Source organism: Vigna unguiculata, chromosome 1 (assembly GCF_004118075.2).
Source record: "Vigna unguiculata cultivar IT97K-499-35 chromosome 1, ASM411807v1, whole genome shotgun sequence".
Taxonomy (NCBI): Eukaryota; Viridiplantae; Streptophyta; class Magnoliopsida; order Fabales; family Fabaceae; genus Vigna; species Vigna unguiculata.
The window spans coordinates 18,230,491-18,246,953 of NC_040279.1; positions in this window are offsets into that span (position 1 = coordinate 18,230,491).

Sequence of the window (16,463 nt, forward strand, 5' to 3'; positions counted from 1 at the left end):
ACCAGAATTTACAGCGTTTTAAAAAAAATTAAAATGCTCACATTATCAGGTTCAAAAAGTTTCTCTCTCTCTCTCTCTCTCTTTTTTCTTCTCCTGTCTTTCCCAGTCTACACTCTTCAGCTTCTTCTCAACCTTCCTCTTTTCTATGTTTTTCTCACGCACAGACAACACCTCTTCATCTTCCTCTTTTCAGTTGTTTCAAATGAGAAGATCTGAATATATCACATTTCTCAAGCAAGCAACTAATTTTCTTCTTATATTTTTTCAGATCTAACTTTTTGAAGTGTTTTTTTACAGGTTTAAACCCAGAAGTTGTTTTTATTTTGATTTTTGTGAATCTAACATCTATTTTTCTTCTTATATTTTGTCAGATCTAACTTTCTCATGCCTTTTTTTTACAGGTTTAAACCTAGAAGTCGTTTTTATTTTGATTTTTGTGAATCTAACATCTATTTTTCTTCTTATATTTTGTCAGATCTAACTTTCTCATGCCTTTTTTTACAGGTTTAACCCCAGAAGTCGATTTTATTTTGAGTTTTCTCAACCGAACAACTCATTTTCTTCTCATATTTTGTGGGATCTAACTTTTTCATGCGTTTTTTTACAGGTTTTAACCCAGAAGTCGAATTTATTTTGAGTTTTCTCAACCTAACAACTCATCTTCTTCTTATATTTTGTGATATCTAACTTTTTCATGCGTTTTTTTATAGGATTAAAACCAGAAGTCGATTCTATTTAGAGTTTTCTCAACCGAACAACTCATTTCTTCTTATTTTTTGTCAGATATATCTTTTTCATGCGTTTTTTTTACAGGTTTTAACCCAGAAGTCGATTTTATTTTGAGTTTTCTCAACCGAACAACTCATCTTCTTCTTATATTTTGTGATATCTAACTTTTTCATGCGTTTTTTAGAGGTTTAAAACCAGAAGTCGATTTTATTTAGAGTTTTCTCAACCGAACAACTCATTTCTTCTTATTTTTTGTCAGATCTATCTTTTTCATTCATTTTTTTAGAGGTTTAAACCCAGAAGTCGTTTTTATTTTGATTTTTCTCAACCGAACATCTATTTTTCTTCTTATATTTTGTCAGATCTAACTTTTTCATGCGTTTTTTTACAGGTTTAAAACCAGAAGTCGATTTTATTTAGAGTTTTCTCAACCGAACAACTCATTTCTTCTTATTTTTTGTCAGATCTATCTTTTTCAATCGTTTTTTTAGAGGTTTAACCCCAGAAGTCGTTTTTATTTTGATTTTTCTTAACTGAACATCTTTTTTTCTTCTTATATTTTGTCAAATCTATCTTTTTCATGCGTTTTTTTGTACAGGACTAATATGGCTCACTGCGACATATGGTTTTATTACCTAGATTTCGTTGTTATTTCTACCTTTCTCCAGCGAACAACTCATATTCTTCTTTTATTTTCTCATATCTAACAATTTTATTGCGATGATTGTATTTTCTAGGTTTGCTACATGTCTAATATGGTTCACTGCCGCAAATTTAACATCAGGTTTGAAATAAACTTTTTATCTAACTTTTTTTTGCGTTTGTGTAGATCTAACTGTTGTTTATATTTTTCTTCTATTTACAGGGTTCAAATCAAGATTTCAAACTTATTCAACAGTCTTTTTCGGTGTACAACTTAACTGGTAAGTAATTTGTATCAAAATCGACCTTTTTCTTTACCAATTTATCTATATTTTTTCACCTTTGAGACCGTTCATCTTCTTCACCTTTCTACCTTTAAATCTCTTTTTCATTTTTTTTTTCGTTCATGGTTTTTTTAATAAAGCATTGTATCAACAAATCTCTTTATTGTTACCAGATTTACCTTTTTTTGGACATTTTTCAAACAGTTGATCATACACTATATTTTTGCAAAGTTCTACACGAAAAATAGTTAATCTAACTATTTTTGGCGTTTATCTACTTTGATCAAACTGTTTCTTATATTTTTCTTCTGGATACAGGCTTAAAATCAACATTTCAAAGTAATGTAGTAGTCTTCACCAATTTCAAGTGGTAAGTAATTTGTATGAAAATCTACCTTTTTCTTCACCAATTTATCTGTATTTTTTCACCTTTTACAAGAAAACCGTTCATCTTCTTCATTTTTCTTTCTTAAACTCTGTTTGTTTCATTTTTTTCGTTAATGGTATTTTTTAATAATTCATTCTATCACCAAATCTGCAAATTTTTACCCAATTTTCGTTTTCATTTGGACATTTTTCAAAGGGTTGTTCACATTTTTCAAATCACCCTTTACTACATCAAAAACTTTTCGTTTACAAAATGTTTTGTATTCCAACCCCTTCAAATACTGTTTTTATAAATCTACAAATCAACCTGTCAATCAGTATTCAAACGCATTAAATTTCGCACTTCTCGAGATAATGATGAATAAACTGATCCATCATCTGCCACACGTTATAATTATTAAACTTTATTATATTCCAATATTAAATATACACCATCCTAAAAAAAATCAACATTTTCTTCTTATACTTTAACGACGTTTCATAATTTTTTATTTTTTATTTAACGTATAATTTTTGAATTCGTATTTATTAACCTGTACTTTTACCACTTAAGACTGTCCAGTATGTACGGATACTTCCAACAGCTATGACTTCTCCTAATTTTTTTTATATATATATTCCCTGTGTTTACCAATTCAAAGTCAGACATATGATTTTTCTACTGTTAACCATTTTGTTCTCTTACAATTTTACTTCATCACCAACCTATTCTGCTTCAATGGAACCCATGGCCACCCACAATCCATACTTTCTTCAAACATGGTTGGCGGATTCATTTCTATGTTTTTGAAAGACCAGGTATATTTTTTGATTCAAACTCATTTATTTTTGTTATTTAAATTTATTTCTTTCTTTATTCTTAACTTGGTAATCTTTTAAGGACTGTGGACACGTCGACCGAGTCTTCATAATACGCTATTGGAAGGACCTTGGTGCTAAATGGACTGTTGTTCATTACCAAAGTAATGTTCACCATGTTACTTACAACATGGATATTCACAATCCAATGATTACTCAAGGCTGGAACCAACTAAGATCTTTCTATGGAGATCAGTCTGACAAGTTGCTTGTGTTAAAATACGTCGGAAATTCATCTTTCGTAATCCACGTCTCTAAAGTTCTACAGACACACGAATCAAGACCAAGTTCCTCAACAATGTTGTCATACGTCGTCCTCTCTCTATGTCAAACTTAATCCATTTTATTGTTGAACTATCCACATACTACTATCAAGCAAGCCACCTGGTTAGTTTTGATTTTTTAATATTATTTAAAATTTCCATTCCTTTCTAATAATTAATATCTCTTCACATTATTTTTTCAGTATTTGAAAAAAGAATTTGCAACTTATTTTGAAAAGAGTGGACTTTCTTATGTTGTTTTACATGGACCAAGGGGCGAGGTCGAGTGTAAATTGATAATAAGACTTAGGTCTGTTAAGATAGGATCTGGCTGGAAAGACTTTTGTGCTCTTCATCAACTCTCTGTAGAGGATCACCCTGAATTGTTTTTTGAAGTTGAAAGTGAAAGAACAAGCAGAGATATCAAAGTTCTTTATTCATTTTTTTTGTATTAAAGTTGAAAATTTGTATTTTATTTTGTTTCAACTTCTTATATATATCAATATATAAGATGATTTAAATTGGACTCTTATTTTGTATGCATTTATTATATATCTCAATATATAAGTTATATTTTGTTCTTTTTATTATATGTATTTCTTATTTTGTATTCTTTTTTGTTCGACTTCATTGTAGTAAATATAATTTATTGTTAATTACAATTTTAATTAACATTAATTACCATACCACATAAATTTAAAATTTAAACGTCAGTGAAATACAATAAGTATTAGTTATTAATTATTATTATTAGAATCATATAAGTTATAAATGAATTATAATCTTTTTCACCATTTTTCACCATTAATTGAAAAATAAATTTGAAATGACCGTTTACAAAGCGTTTTGTATTCCACCGCCTTCAAAAAGTGGTTGTAATTGTCTTCAAATCAACCTGTCAATCAGTTTTCAAATGCATTAAATCTCGCACTGCTCGAGATAATGATGACTAAACTGCGGATATCATCTGCTACACGTTATAATTATTAAAGTTTTTCATATTCCAATATTAAATAATAAATCAGAACCCAAGAAACGTTTCATTTTTTAAAATTTCTTTTCATTTCTCGAGGTAAAATTAATTGCACTGTCCAGAGTTATCAACACTTCTCAAGACGATAATCATGATTGCTCTACGTAATCAACACTAAAACGCTATGATTACCGCTACATCTCTTCACATCCAAACAATTCTCAAGATGATAATCATGATTGCTCTACATAATCAACACTAAAACGCTTTGATTACCGCTACATCTCTTCACATTCAAACAATTCTCAAGACGATAATCATGATTGCTCTACGTAATCAACACTAAAACTCTTTGATCACCGCTACATCTCTTCACATTCAAACACTTCTGAAGACGAAAATCATGATTGCTCTACGTAATCAACACTAAAACGCTTTGATTACCGCTACATCTCTTCACATTCAAACAACGCTTCTACGTTTACAATTTACAAGTTATCTTCTTTCAAGGATACTCATCTGTGTTCATCTGTTTAGATTAGAGAAAGGAGATGAACTTACTAGGTAATTTATATTGTTATTTTTTTAATTCAATAGAAATATAACTTTTAATTGCATTATTTTGTTCATGCAGGTCTTCAAATTGAGACTGCTGAATTACAAAAAATATGTCTCATTGAAATACAGGAAATGCTAATGTCAAATGGTAGATGTTTGAAAGATTATCCTTCATTACCTCAACTTGATATTTCCGATGTACATACATTCAATAATAGATTTATTATTGATGAGTTGCAATACAATAAAGAAGAGATGGCAAAAGAACATGACATTTTGTTTAAAGCACTCAATGATGAACAAATTCATGTATATCAGGATATAATGACAGCAGTTGTTTCAAAGAAGGGAGGATTCTTCTTTTTATATGGCTATGGTGGTACATGTAAAACTTTTATGTGGAAGACATTGTCAGCTGCTCTAAGAAGTAAGGGCATGATTGTTTTGAACGTAGCATCAAGTGGAATTGCTTCTTTACTACTTCCTAGTGGAAAAACAACACACTTTACCTTCTGCATCCCACTGTTAATTAATGATGAATCAACTTGCAACATAGCGCAAGGTAGTCTCCGTGCTAAACTTCTGATGGCAACCAATTTAATTATCTGGGATGAAGCACCAATGATGAATAGAATGTGCTTTGAGGCATTTGATAGAACACTAAGAGATATTATGCGAAATGTTGATGATGCCAATAATGACAAACCATTTGGTGGCAAAGCAGTTGTCTTGGGAGGTGACTTCAGACAAATTCTACCCGTTATCAAGAAAGGATCTAGGTTTGATATCATCAAATCAGCAATCAACTATTTAGAGTTATGGAATTGTTGTAAAGTGCTCAAACTGTCAAAGAACATGAGATTAAGTACTACAACAAACAATCAAACAACCAATGATATCAAAGAATTTGTTGATTGGATATTGAAAATTGGAGATGGACAAATGGATGTAAATGAGAATGGTGAGTGCATGGTTGAAATTCCAGAAGAGCTGTTGATTATAAATACAGATCTACCTTTATTGTCATTGGTTGAATTTGTCTATCCTCAATTTGTGGTTAACATGATGAAGCCTAATTATTTTGATGATGGAACAATCTTGTGCCCAACTAATGATTCTGTAGAGCAAGTAAATGATTTCATGTTGTCTTTATTAGGTGGTGAAGAGGTGACTTATTTAAGTTCAGATACGCCTTGCCAATCTGATGAACAAGATGAAGTTCAATCTGAATGGTTTACATCTGAATTTTTAAATGATATCAAATGTTCAGGGATACCAAATCATAAACTAAAGCTCAAAACAGGTGTGCCAATTATGCTCTTGAGAAATATTGATCAAGCAAAAGGTCTTTGCAATGGTACAAGACTGCAAGTCAACCATTTGGGTAAAAATGTAATCTCTGCAACTGTAATTACTGGAAAAAACATTGGTGACAGGATTTTTATTCCAAGAATGGATTTAGTGCCATCTGATTCTGGATTGCCTTTCAAATTTCAAGGAAGACAGTTCCCAATTTCCTTATACTTTGCAATGACGATTAACAAAAAAGTCAAGGACAAACACTTTCTAGAGTGGGACTTTATCTTCCACAACCTGTATTCACACATGGCCAACTATATGTTGCTATTTCTAGAGTCAAAACCAAGAGAGGATTGAAAATACTTATATTGGATGAAGATGGAAATGTCACAAACACAACTAAAAATGTTGTGTACAAAGAAATTTTTGAAACTCTTTGACAATGAACACATTATAGGTATGTAATTTCTAATTTTGTTTTAATTTGAAAGTTTGTATAAATATAGATGCAGGATCTATTGTTATAATTAAAATATTTGTTATAATTTTGTTGTGCAATGCAGGATCTATTGCCTAAAGTCCAAGGCTTACAATGAACATCATGCTGATTTAAGAAGTAATCAAAGTTGTGTACAAAAGGAAGTTATGAAGTTGATTAACAAAAAACACATTATAGGTATGTAATTTGGTCTTCTTTTATTGTTATTTTTTTAAAGACATTATATTATAACCTTATAGGTTAATAAATATCACAAAATAAATTGCTATTATCAAAAATATTACATTTAAAAAAACTCGTGCGTTGCACGGATAGAAAGACTAGTTATATACAAACACCAAAAACCAAAAACTAAAGTTCCTACCACCTATGCTCCACTTTCTCTCTTCAACTACCACCATAATAATGTCTTAAAACCATTCCAAAGCAAACTCCCTTTGGCTTCACCTATAAATTAAAACAAACTTAGTGTAGAAATAACTTTCAAACATGACTAATTAAGCACTAAATTTAATGTTATTTCTAGAGAAATTAAAAGCACTAATTTTCTTTATACTTGTTCAGGACTTTTCATACTTGGTTTGTCCCTTGTCCAATTCCTCAACCTAAGAAGCACATAAATAATCATTCCAAATAAAAGGCCAAGAGTTGCACTTAATCCCACAACTGAAATTGATGTGCAAATAAGCATCACAAAGGAATCTTCCTAGGTGTTCGTGTTCCTACAAGACATGGCAAGTTCTATTCCAGCAAACGGTAGCAGCACCCGTAAAATTCCCATAGGAAATTGCCTTGAAATGAGTGCTAAAAAGCTTCCTAACACCAACCCTAAGGTCAATTTTGCAAGACCAAGAAGTGCCACACAATCACCATTCTTACACCAAACTTATACTGCCCTACAAGTCCATCAACACCATAACAACTTGGCATTGCACCAAACCAGCTTCAACCATGTTCATCAACCCCACTATCACTGACAATGAAGTGGCTAAGAAATCCTTCCCTGGAAACAAATAGTCACAAACAATGGTTTTCTGTTGCCTTCATCGTCCAAATGCCCTAGACCAATTGTTATCACCTATAACATACCAACTATTACAAATATATTATTCACTTTCAAAATTGTTAATCCATAACAAATTATAGAAAAGTTAGGCTTGAGCATAATCCTCTTAATATCATTTCAAACAGAAGAAAAGTGTGATAGAATGATACGAGGGCATACTATTCCAATAAAAGGTTTCTCCTTTATTGTCTTAGTAAGTAACAAACCACCAACAATTTTTTTCCTCCGCTTTAGTAACCTACATTCAATATTTAATCAATCAAAGGGTACATTTTAGATGCATTTCATGCAACAATTCAATTCTTAAAATATAATAGATATGATTTGAGGAGGTTGCATGCATGCTATTTTATTTCTATCCTTCTAATGCAATTTATTTGGATGAATATATATACACATGTGATTACCATATAATATGTATGGTACAGGAGTAAATCATACAAAATACTAATTTGATATTTTGGAGCCTTTTGCACAACATGATTAAGGTTTGATTATTCACTCACTTATTTGTCAGTTGATTGCTCATACTTATTGAGTCATTGATTGCATAGTTACTTCCCCTAGAGATTATGCTTTAAAGCTCCAAGAAATAGGATAAATTATATAATCACTATGCTTTTGTCATAAGTAAACCATCACCTTCTGCATAAGAGAAAAATGGAATTTATACGTTTTGAGAAAATAATGAATAGAATTTGTTGGATCAATATCCACAACTCAAAGCATATGGGTTGAATAATATTAATACTAATGTATTTTAACTTGTGTAGACCAACCAATAAGTTTCACAGGGTAAATGTTTATAAAAATTAAGATCCATCCATTCATGATGCGGGATATACAGAGACTTATAACATCCTAAATTGAGAGGCCGTGAGTATACCCACCTCCATGACATAATGACCTGTCAAGGTTCATCCAAACCAATTTTAAGCTACTTTGATGAAAATATGAAACAATGAGGTGGATATAGGTAATCTTCTGATTCCAAGTGTTGAAAGTATTAACTATTCTACAGGGCAAGGCTATTCATAACAAAGATTAAACAAAAATAAAATGAAATACCCAGAGTTAATTTCTAATCAATGACAACTTTAATAGTGCTTATAAATGCATTCAGTCTCCTTCCCTTTATTGTACAGTCTCTTCCCATAACCCAACTAATCTATCAATTCCAAATTACCAATAACATACCAGCAAATTGAAAACCTTCTCCATCCAATCAACAAATAAGGCAAAAAAAACTGCAACAAAAAACATATAACCACCATGTTAGATCTAATAACATTAACAACTAACAATCAATAAAAAAAATCACAAAAAATCTGGGACTAAAAATCAAATTTTTTTAATCCCTTTTGCAAACAACTTAAAATCTTTATCCCCGATCCTTATTTCTCCAAGCCCCAAAAATTGAAAATGAAAACTTCCCCTCGCCTAAAAATAATCAGAACCAACCTTGAAGATGTTTTCATCTGCAAATCAATAGAAGCCACAACGAAGGCTACAAGGAGAAAATGACGCAAATTTTTCTAGAAAATTCACCTTCTCAAGATAAAATTAGGAACAAAATGTAAAACAAAAAGGTGCAATAAGTGGCAAAAACCTCGACTCTCTATAAAAATAGATAAATTGTACATTTTTAATGTCAATGACTCTATAATCATTAGAAACCTCGACTTTCAGCTCGTTATTAAGAAATCCCAAATAATCCACAAACATATCACACAGAGCACTCCAGGATTTGGAGTTTCACCACCGCAATTCAAAGTAGAAACCCAAAAACGAGATTTCTTTAACACGAGTCGCTTGGCGACTTTGAAGGCCCTCCAAGCGATTTCTGAAAAGTTTCTAGAAACCCATAAATTCGAAATTTTGTAGAAGAAAAGCATATACAATTCATCTCATACATAACACAATTTATTAATTAACACAAAGATTATGAGGTTAAGCTCTTCAAACCTGGATTCTTAGCTCAAGTTGAAATTCCAAATCCTTTTCCAGTCTTCTCTTGACCCGAAATGGCCCCCTTTTCTCTTCCACGGTTCAACTCTCCCTCTCACTCACTAAAACACAAGTGTTGCTCCGAAATTCCTCTCCTCACAGTACTCACTTGGGTTTTCTGATCCCTCTCATTCATGCCAAAAAGAAATTTGGCAAAAAATATCCTATGTAACACTAACCAAGGTTTGAACACACCACCACACAATTACAACTCAAGTACACAACCAATTCATGTTTCATGATAATTCCTACACATCTAGGATTCTATTATCATGCAGCATGATAAAGCATATTATTAAAATAATAACATAACTAAAATCACACAAATGTCATACACAAGGCTTGAACCATTAGTCATCTCCATATAACTAAGTACTTTCAACCATTTGAGCTAGTATTATTCCACATTATAACTGCCCGCATTACATGTTATAATTATTCCATTACTTGCATTTATATTATATAATTATTTATTTAATCATTTAATTTTTTTGGGTCTTACACATCACTAACTCAACATCTTAATGAACTCAATATAGTCACAACTCAATTGAGTTCCGTTGGAATAAAATTTGACGAGGAAGTACGAGCATTGATACTTTTGTCTTCCCTACCAAAAAGTTGGAATGTTATTGTCATAATTGTGAGTATCTCATCAAGAAGTAATAAGTTAAAATTTGATGATGTTTGTGATTTAGTTCTCAATGAAGAGATCCGACGAAAAGAATTCTTCAAGAATTATGTGCCTAGAATCCTTGGTAAAGCCATGGTAGAAAATGAGCCAAGATTGAAGATCAAAAAGATTAGAACAAACAATGGTGGTGAATATGAAGACAATAGATTTAAGAAGTTTTGCTATGAGCACGGGATCAGGATGGAGAAGACCGTGTTGGGTACACCTCAACATAATGGTGTAGTTGAGCGTATGAATCGAATGTCGATTGAAAGAGCCAAAAGCTTGTGTTTGCAATCATGCTTACCAAAGCAATTATAGGCAGAAGAAGTCAACACAACAAGTTACTTAGTCAACTAAGGTGATGAAGGATTGACCCCAACCAAGGATGGAGGCACATGCTTAAGAAGACTAAGCATGTTTAGAAAGAAAGTTCACTAATATCCTTCATCCCTTTCATTTGTGTTTGTTATTTTTGATTCCCTAAGTTGACTTAGTTGAATCAACTTTAGTTGCCTTGTTGACCTTTGACTAGGTTTGACTTGTTGACTATAGTTGACTTGACTTAAGCCAACATGCTAATCTATGTTTATTTGCTTTGTAGGTTAATTAGGAGTAAGAAAGCAATGCTAGGTGGCGCATGGTGATTGGGGAGCATAAATGATGTGGAGGAGAGAGTAAAGCAAAGGCATAAAGCATAAAGTAAAGGGCATGAAGCAAGTGTACCTATGTACCTTTGGTCTCCTTTATTTTTAGCACACTTTGGCCACTTTTTGGAGACATATGAGACACATTCTTTGTCTCCTTTTGTGCTAGAACGAAATTAGCCTTGCACACACCATAGTTAGGTCTTTTGTCTCTCATTTTTGTAACCTTATTTGACCTAGTTTTTAGAAGCTAGGGTTAGGTTTTTGTAGAGACATCCTTAGGTATCTTTTATTTGCTTAGAGGCCCCTAAACTCTTCTATATAAGGGGTGCTCCTAGACATGGAAAAGGGTTGAACATTTTGAAGTAAAAACACTCTTGTGTCTCAACCATTTGTGAGAGGTTCCTCCCTTGGGAGTGAATATTTTTAAGTCTTATCTTGCATAGCAAGTGGCGGCACACATCCACTCATCTTCAAGGTTGCCATGGCTTCTAGCCTAGCCTTGTAGTGGCGTGCTTCTCACATTTTTACCATTTCTTTCCTTTCCATTTTATGTTTTCTTCTTCCTTTAATTGTTCTTGGTTTTCAATGATTTATGTGCTTTCCATTTCCTTTTTGTTTTGAATCAATCTATCATCTTCTTCTCTTGAGATTTGTGAAAGGAACCTTCACATCTAGATAGCTTGCTATCTTAATGTCCAGTGGGGATTTCACTTAGCTTTCTTAATCAACTCAGACCATATTCAATAATCTTAAAAGCAAACAAAATAATCCTTCATCATAAGGTCCATCGGTACTAATGGAGCACAAAATACCAGAAAAGGTATGGAGTGGAAAAGATGCAAAACTCTCACATCTTAGAGTTTTTGGTTGTGTAGCATATGTGTACATTAGTGATTAAGGAAGGAATAAACTTGATCCTAAATTGAAGAAGTGCACTTTCATTAGTTATGGTGAAGATGAGTTTGGCTATCGTTTATGGGATAATGAAAATAGAAAGATTATCTATAGTAGAGATCTGATATTTAATGAAAAATAAGGACAACACATGCACTAGAAACTTTGAAAATAGTGGTCTAGTATATGTAGGCGTGGATGATGTCCCAGAAACTCCTATAATTGATACTCCTTAGCCAGAAGAATCAATTGAAAATAATAATGACCAACAACCTGACACACCAAAGTCTTATACTCAAATTCCTGCTTTGAGAATATCTACTCGGCCTTGTAAGCCTAACAGGAAATACCTAAACTATATATTGTTGCTTGATGAAGGAGAGCCTAAAAACTATGAGGAAGCCTATCAGACTTCAGATGCTAGTAAGTAGGAGCTTGCTATGAATGATGAGATGAAGCCTTTAACATCTAATCAGACATGGGAATTAGTAGAGTTGCCTATGGGAAAAAAGACACTTCACAACAAATGGGTGTATCGAGTAAAGGAAGAGCATGATGGTTCCAAGAGATACAAAGCTCGATTAGTTGTCAAAGCATTTCAACAAAAGGAAGGAATTGACTACACTGAAATCTTTGCTCCAGTTGTGAAACTCAATACTATCAGGTCAGTCTTAAGTATTGTTGCTTGTGAAGGGCTCTACCTCGAACAATTAGATGTAAAGATTGCATTTCTTGATGGAGACTTAGATGAAGAAATTTACATGTATCCTAAAGGTTTCTCAAAAGAAGGGAAAAATAATATTGTGTGCAGATTAAAGAAGAGCTTGTATTGTTTGAAACAAGCTCCAAGACAACAATATAATAAGTTTGGAAGCTTCATGCACAATGAAGGTTTCTAGAAGTGCAATGCTGACCATTGTTGTTTCTTTAAGAGATATGAATCTAGTTATATCATTTTGTTACTTTATGTTGATGATATGGTAGTAGTAGGTTCAAATATGTAGAAAATTAAAAACTTGAAAACACAATTGTCAATAGAATTTGACATTAAGGACTTTGGTCCAACGAAGAAGATCCTTGGAATGAAAACTAGTTATATCATGCACAAGGAAGGTTTCCAGAAGTGCAATGCTGACCATTGTTATTTCTTCAAGAGATATGAATCTAGTTATATCATTTTGTTACTTTATGTTAATGATATGCTAGTAGCAGGTTCAGATATGGATAAAATTAAAAACTTGAAAATGCAACTGTCAATAGAATTTGACATTAAGTACTTTGGTCCAACGAAGAAGATCCTTGGAATGAAAATGACACGAGATAATCAATGCTAGTTATATCATGCACAAGGAAGGATTCTAGAAGTGCAATGCTGACCATTGTTGTTTCTTCAAGAGATATGAATCTAGTTATATCATTTTGTTACTTTATGTTAATGATATGCGAGTAACAAGTTCAAATATGAATAAAATTAAAAACTTGAAAATGCAATTGTCAATAGAATTTGACATTAAGGACTTTGGTCCAACGAAGAAGATCCTTGGAATGAAAATCACACGAGATAAGCAAAAGGGAATTTTGCAGTTATCTCAAGTAGAGTACATCAATCGTGTTTTGCATAGATTTAACATAGGAAATGTCAAAGCAGTTAGCACACCTTTGGCTAGACATTTTCATTTATCCAAGGAGCAATCTCCTCAAACAGATGAAGAAAAATAATTCATGGTTGAGGTTCCATACGTCTCAGCTATTGGAAGTTTGATTTATGCGATGGTTTGTACAAGGCTAGACATTGGCCATGTAGTGAGAGTTGTTAACAGGTTTATGTCAAATCCAAGTAAGGCTCATTGGGAAGCAATTAAATGGATTTTAAGGTATCTACGAGGTACACCAGAGAAGTGTTTGTACTTTAACAAAGGAGAATTAAAAGTACAAGGTTATGTAGATGCAAACTTTGGAGGTGAAGTGGATCACCGAAGAAGTACCATTTGTTACATTTTTACTGTTGGTACTACAGTTGTTAGTTGGATGTCACAGATACAAAAGATTTTTTCTTTATCCACTATAGAGGTTGAGTATGTAGTAGTAACCAAAGCTAGTAAAGAATTAATATTGCTTCAAGGTTTGTTAACAGAGTTGGGATTTATCCAACAGAGTGTTTTATATAGTGATAGTCAGAGTGCAATACATTTGGCAAAGAATTCAACATTTCATTCTAGAACAAAACACATTGGTCTTCGTTTTCATTCTAGAACAAAACACATTGGTCTTCGTTATAACTTCATCAGATCTTTGCTTGAGGATGAGGTAGAGAAATTCTAGGAAGTAAGAACCCAACAAATATATTGACAAAGGTAGTAACCATTGACAAATTGAAGTGGTGCTCAACTTCAATTGGCCTCCTAGAATAACATTTAAGAGAAGGTTACTACATTGATCAAGGTGTGAAGACAAATTAAAATTAGTCTTCAAGTGGGAGATTGTTGGAATTGGTCAAACCATATGTGAAGAGTGCATTCTCTTTTCTTAGAAAGATGAAAACCTATAAATTAATATAATATTTAATTATAAAAAAATAATTGTAAGGAGAAGAAATGATATGTGCATGTATAAATACCTCTACATAGAATTTTACTTAGTAATTCCAATAACAAGAAAAGAGAGATAAGAGAGAGAAAAGAAAAATATTTTATTTTTCTAGGTTGATTGAGTTGTGAGTTGAGTGTTTGTAAACACTTGTTTTGTCATTTTTTCTTTAAAATAAAATATTTGTAACAACCTGGAGATGTAGACATAATTGGCTTAACTCCATTATCAATATTGTGTGTGATTATTCCGCATTTATATTGTTTCCTTAAATCTGATTACAAGAAATGTGCATTATTTCCTAACACTACTATTTCCTTTATACTTTGGAATTCATAAACTTTCTTGGGTACATCTGCAATAGGTTGTGGACGAACAAAAGTGGCTCCAATAAACAGTAATTTAAATGGATGTTCACAAACTTTAAATTGAACATCATTTTTCAAAATTTTGAAATTGTGCATGATATATGTTTCCTTTCGATCAACTTGTCATCCCACATATGAAATTCTTCCTTTTTAACTATGCAATGTATCTTGTCCCCCTAATAAAGGATATTGGATATCCCAAGAAATTATAAAAAAAACAACTTCGATAAACAATAAAGGATAAAAAAATTATTATTATTTACCTTTTGATCAATAAAAATCATCTCAAAGTGCACATTCAAATCACGGTTATGAACATACCAGTGATCAACTACTCTAACACCAAGTTTCAGGGTCTCCCTATTACCATCAATATCTTTAATCATATTCAATTTCTTTACCATTACAACCTAAGGAAAATCACAAAATTATAAACAACACCATCCATTAATAGAGTACAATAACAAAGAAAAATAAATATTAAACCAAAACATAAAGCCATTCAGATATAAAAGGAAATATGGTACCAGAAAAACATTTTAATATACCTATACCATAAAAACATTAAAACACAAAAACAATCAAACAAAAACAATGGCCAAGCACAAAATAAACAAATGATTACATGATGGAGGATACAAAACTTAAAGCACAAAATAAACAAATGATTACATGATGGAGGATACAAAACTTAAATAGCAAAAGTCACAAACCAAACAACCAAAAATGAAAAATACAAATACAAATAAATAAAAATGAAACACACACATTTCAAAGATAACATGGAAATATGGTAACACAACAACATTTTAAGAAAACCAGAACAACCATCAACACCAAAAAAAGTAGCACAGCCAAATAAATACAAATAAAATATATGATCAACCAAAATAAAACCTTAAGAGCAAAAGTAAAACAAGAAAAGATAATAATACGAACAGAGAAAGAGCCAAAATGAAAACAAAGAAATCAACTAAAGTAAAATAAAACCTTATGAGAAAAAGCCAAATGAAAAAAATAAAAACCTAGAATTTAAGAAAGATGATAAAAGATAAAACGAAAAACCACACTAACCACACAAAAAAATACACAACCAAATGAAAACAAAAACAAAATTGTACAAGAAATAAAAGAACCTTAATAGGAAAAGCAAAAAAATTAAAGATAAAACTGGACTTTGAGAAATTTTAAGAAAAAACAAATCATCCATCAAACCCAAACAATGCCAAAAGGAAGACGAAAACAATAAAATCACCTTACCAAGCAGAAAACCCAAACAATGCTGAAAGGAAGATTGAAACAAAGAAATTACCTGATGAAGCAAAAGACAACCTTAACAACAAAATGAGAACGATAAATTAGAAACCTAGAATTTGATAAATACGACCCATAGATAATGCAAGAAAAAAAGAAACTTTATCCCAAAAACCTGAAAGAAAATATAGTATTTCAATAGTAAGTGAGTAGAACTTTCCTGGACAACTCTTCTGAGTTCAAAAAGAAAATTATCACATCACCTGCAATGTTTGACACCATTACAAGGTGATATGCGAAAATCCAAATAAAAGATGAAACTATAAAAGGTAAAAATAAAACCAATGTAATAGACTCGGGTAGACAATTTAAATTTTAAATATGAGTACGGTGGTAATATCCCTATCAGTCTTATACTTATATTTATATTTACAAAAATGATATTTCGACAAAACTTTTTGACTCGTTTTTTA